Below are 6,000 nucleotides of genomic sequence, written 5' to 3' on the forward strand. Positions count from 1 at the left end.
TTTGTCATGCTGTTGTGTGGTAGTTTATGATCTTCTCTCTCTAATAATTGTCAAGGATGGATATTTCCTTGATTGCAAATGCTATCTAATCAAGTTACTTATTGTTAATCCAATGCATGTTGTGTATGGGTTAACTTACACAGTAGATGTGGATTTAATGACGTGAGGGTTTAATTTTTTTAATTTTTGTAGTTTGCGGGATAAAGGCACAAAACGGTTGCAATTTTAGCCTTTTATTTTTAATGAGTCTTTTAAACAAGTTCTTATATATCTATCCAAAGACAATTTGATTAACTGAAATTCTCGCTTTATGTTGAACCAAGCCTGGTTAAACTTGAATTGTATAACTTTTAGTCAAGGAATAAAACAAAGTAACTTGGGGAACTAAGCCTGCAATATGGACCACAACATCAATCGAACTGAGAACTTAACTAATTCATCTTTAAGAGTGATGAATTATCTTTTCTGTGTTGTTTTGTGGAGTAATGTCTCCGATAATTGTTGATGCCTATATGATATGTTGGTGAATTTATGAGACAAAAACACTAGGTGGTTTTTTTATATTTGTCCTAACCTTGATGAACAGAGTTACTTTTTGATACCTGTTGCTATATGTTGGTGAATTTTTGAGACTAACACCTTATGCTTTCTTTGCATTTGTTCTAGCCTTGGTGGACAAAGTTATTTGGTACATGTTTCTGGGGGGAGGAGGCAAGTATCCCGTGGAATTAGTCGCGGTGTGGGCAAGCGGACCCAAGGTTATCAAAAGAAAAAAGTTAGTGAATTTCGAGTACTCAGGAGGTCTGGCTGTGCAAAAAAGGATTTTAAGGAATCTAGATTGCAACTGTATGTTTGTTTGTATGTGGAGATGTTTTGTGTCCGTGTCTGTTAGATTTGCCATCTGCAATATGGAGCGCAGTTTATTATTTCTAGAGCTTGTGAATTTATTATTAACAAAAATATTTCATCCTGTGAAAGCTACTGCATATGGTTGTCATCAGATTTGTATCCAGTGTGCTTACTTAGGAGCCTGTGGTCTTTTTGTTAGAAGAGGAGCTAACTTTTTCTTGAAGCTGCATCTACATTAGGAATTTTATCTGGAATTATCTTCTGCTATAATCCAAGCTTCGCTCCACTTGTCTTCTGTTTCCTCTTCTTATTGGTAAAGGTGCCTTGAGGAAACTGTTTTAAGGGTACTTAAAAATCATATCTCGTAAATGTTCGTGTGACTCCCACTGCTCCTAATATACTAATTCTGGGTGTTCTGCACTTCTAATTATTTTATGTATTCCAACTATAACCTTTTGAAAGCTATAAGGTGAACAATCATGTAGACAATTGACCTTGAATGTGAATCGAGTCTAACTTTTGTTTTTTGGCAGGACTGTTGCATATTGGCTACTGGTTATTATTGCCAGACTGAATGGATTTCCAGTGTTCTTTGGTGTTCTAACATAGTTTTTTTTTTTCAATTTGTGTTTTGAACATTGGCATTGCTGATTTTGTGTCTCTAGTCTTGGGTGGATATTTTCTTGAGAGTGCAAGGTTTCTCTTTCTGATTCACCTCAATTTTATCATGAGACTCGGGCATTTGCTAATAGGATTGTCTCACTTCCAGTTTTAGTTTTCTTAATCAACTGATGTGGTGAAAGACTGTTTGTTAGTGGGAATTTCTCATATTCCCCTTGTATTGTAATTGCATTCATGGTATTAACTTGTATATTCTAAATTTTCTGACTTCTTATCAGTGCCTTTTCAACTCCAGTCATGGTGCAAGTACATTCTTAGTTGGGGAACTCCGCAGAAGTATTTCCTATATGCACTTTGTTACATTGGTTATTCTACAAGTCTGTTCTCATCCTTTCCATTCTCACGGTAACTTGTTCAATCATATATATACATACACACAATGATAGTTAGTGTTTTCTTATCTAAATACACTTTCTTCTTTTTAAGTAATAAAGTTATTTTTTTTTAAAAATGACTGGGTAAAGATGAATTCTAGAAAATGAATTGATTGCTACACCAATCCGGTTCTTTTGATAATGATTTATAGACTAAAATAAACTGCTGTTAGTGTGCACTCTGTCTCAGCTGCACTGCTAGATTCATCCTTCTTCAGCTTGATCATTGCAACAAGTCAGCTCAAGTTTCATCTTCTTTATAATCCCAGTAACTGGTCAATGCCAATTCACTGGGTGACTTATTCTCTTTTTTGCTTTGAGTTCTGCAATTTTTTGTCCCTGCAACAAACTTATGCTGATGTGCGTAGGGGCTTTTGTTACTGAAGCTAATCAGAGAAGTTCTGAATGACCTCTTCCATTATCATATTGCTGAGTTTTCGGAATCTTATTTTGACCTTCTAACCATAGAAAGGAGAGGAAGATATTGTGCAGTGTGTTTTGCCGCAAATGCAAGCATGTCTGAAAGCTGGAGTTACCTGATTTTCGAGCAATAGAAATATCTAACTGGGCTTGTAGGAAAGAAGTTTTGAAAGGTATTAGTGTCAGATTTGATTAGGGATATTGAATAATTATAAGTTAGTAACAAAAAGCTGCAATTTTTCTTTCTTTCATCTCCATCTTGTGGAAGAGGAAAGAACTTGTGACAAGACTAATAAGGGATAGAGAAGTTAGGAAGGAGGTAAATATAGAAGCTCTGTATAAGTACCGGTAAGCCTCCTTGTTAAGGATGACCTGTAGGCTGTAGCTGATGTTTTTTTCCTGTCAATCTTTTACTGCTCTGCGGAAGAGTGGATGCGTGTTCTTTAGTATTTGAAATAACTGGCTCTTGTGGCAGAATTCTTGTCAAATGCAGTGAATGATTTCTCTAGAACGGCAGAAGAGTAGTGAAGATTAAGTGCTGCTCTTTGTGTTTCTATCTTGCTCATATTTTTGTTTTTCAGGTTCATGGTAACGTTGGGCAGTGGAGAAGTATGAGTTCTCCCTACAGGTTTAGTCTCAACAACTAGAGCATTGGCTTCACAAGTCAGAACAATCATGTTTGTAACTATCTTCCCTTTCACATGTTGAATTCGTCTAATTCAAATTTTTATTTCACTATTCAAGATATCAAATAATTCTTGAGTTGTCGTGCTATGATTAACTTAAAAACAATAGAAATTATAGTAAGCTTGTGTTATAGTGAATGTCTATTTTGTATGTTTCTTTGGAGAAAAATTAGAAATTTAACTTTCAAACCAAACTATTTTTCTTATGATTAAAGGAGTTCTCTTCATTTTATTTATAACCCCTTCTTTCTCTAGAAAAAAAAAATTATATTATAAATCGTAATTTTATGAAAAATATATATATATAAAAAATTCTCTTACATATCATAGACTTAGGGGTCGTTTGGTACAAAGATTCATAACGCATGGATTAGTAATGCAGGGATTAGTAAGACAAGAATAAGTAGTGCAGGGATTAGTAAAACAGGGTTTATTTTTATCAAGTGTTCGGTTCATTTTTTTCCACCTCATCTTGTGTTGGGATTATAGCTCTATAAAAAGTTTCTTTCCAATTATACCCTTGAATTATTATGTAACTGGATCAAGGTAGATAATTGTCGAACAATATTATTTTTTATAACTTTCTAACTAGATCACAAACTTCATATACAAATATACAACTCACATTTCAAATTTGTATTGATTTGTATTGGATTTATTAATAACAAACAACTCTCACTAAATAATTTGTAAGCTAACTTATTTAAATAAACTTACTAGTACAACTATAAATCATAAAATCAAGAAAATACACAAAATAATTTGAGGATATTTTTGTCTTTACATAGCTTAACCATGATATTATATCCTATGCATTATTAATACCTCCAAATGGAAGGTATTAGTAATACATTCAATAATACCATGTTGGAGGTATAACTAATCCATGGATTAGTTATACATAGACGCAAATTCCTACCAAACATGTTACTAAATAATACCTTATATAATTCATGGACTATTTCTTCTGATGCACCCTACCAAACGACCCCTCAATGCATTTTGTATAACAACACTCGGCGTTAAGAAAATCTCCATATTAGTGATGGTACGATCAATATTTTATACTTTCCTCAAGAAGTTCAAATTAATATATAGTAAGGGTGATGCCACATAGTGATATAATATATAATTTATATTCTTCGAATTTTTTTATTCTTCAAATACTAACATTATATTATATGGTATAAAAGACTCTTTTAAGTTATTTTTATTTCAATTACTTTTTTAACTAGTACTCCGTTCGTATAAAAAAGAATGATCTAATTTGACTTGGAATGAAATTTAAGAAAAGAAAGAAGACTTTTTAATTTTGTGTTCTAAATAAAAGTTATATCAAATGTACCAAAATATCATTTAATCTTATGTCCTTAAACATGCTACTGAAAAGTTAAATTGTTGTAAAAAAAAAAAGTCATTCTTTTTTAAACATATTAAAAAAAAAATTGAAACATTATTTTTGAAACAGAGGACCAGTATTTGGTCGAAGGTAAAAGGAAGAAGTGTATTTAAATTTGAAGATGTAAATAAGTATTTCAATATTGCATGCACTTATAAAATGACATAGTAGTATAATATAAACTCTTATGTCTCTATTTATAGTGTAATATAGAGGCATACAAAAGGTTAGTCATAAACATGACATTGACATTAATATAATGGGGAGGTTATGAAAATGAAAGGTTACAAGAATAATGATTATAAAGGTGGAGGTTATGGAGTCGTCTTCATAATGAGATAATAGGTGAGTAACTTCTTGGTGTAGTGGACATCCATGATATAATATTTTATAACAGTTAGTAAAAAATAATAATTTGAATATATTTCTCGAATATTTTTAAAAATAATTTCACCAGTATTTCAAATAATGCAGTTAAGTATTTACAAATATAAATCAATGGCTACTAAATCATTATTTGTAAATTCTTAACTTCAATGACATACAAATATTCATAAGCATAACTCCTTAAGTATCAAAGAATAACGATATTTAGAGAACATAATAAAGAGCCAATGAGTTAGACAGTTTCAAAAGAGAATTTTCATATTGTCATTATAAGTTGTAAATGTTTTATGACGTTTCAATATATTTGAATACATATTATGGCACACTAAAAAATCTAATAAAATCTTCAATTTATATATATGTACTTTATTGGATTATATAGTTGATAATTATGTTACATCTTTTGTGAAACAATTCTCTGTCTTTTATTTTTTTGTTTTGGATGTTACTGCTTGTTCTTTTTCATTGTATTTTATTATTTTTGTTAAAAATATAATTAAATAATAAAAGCGTGATTTTTAATAGCTTAAATTTTTAAATGAGATAATTATTTATTTCAGCATAATATCATACATAAGGGAGCGTATTCAAAATATAATTAAATAATAAAAGTGTGCTATCTCTGATAGATAATAAGTAAGGTGCTATTCTAATGTATCACAAAATGCAAAATTGCAAATTGTTAATATATATATAAAAGTCATGTAATCATTTTTCTAATTTAAACTATAAAACATAAAAAGAGCGAGTTTTTGATTAAAATCATTCCTCAACTATGACCTAATTCAAAAGTACATCCTTGTATTATAACAGTGAACAAAAAACATCCTTGCACTATTTCAAAAGTTGCAAGATTCATCCTTCTGTCTATTCTTTTTAAGAAACTCAAGCCATCAACAAAAAACGTGTCAAGTCGAATGAATATATGTACACACGATTAAGCTAGTCAGGTTGGTTTTTTTTTTTGTTTTTTTAGAAATTGAGGATTGAAATATTCAGTATTCAAATTCTAAATATTCTTTGTAAAAAAATTGTCCAAATACAACTCCATTTTCAAAAATATCAAATAGAGTAATTATTATTCAATTTTCACAAAATAACGCCTACATAATTTCACTAAATTACCACTATTTTTATATATTGTATAAAATGTGAATTGCATTGTCTATATAGTATATACATACTATATATATATATATATACA

This window comes from Solanum pennellii, chromosome 6, assembly GCF_001406875.1.
Source record: "Solanum pennellii chromosome 6, SPENNV200".
In the NCBI taxonomy this organism is placed as follows: Eukaryota; Viridiplantae; Streptophyta; class Magnoliopsida; order Solanales; family Solanaceae; genus Solanum; species Solanum pennellii.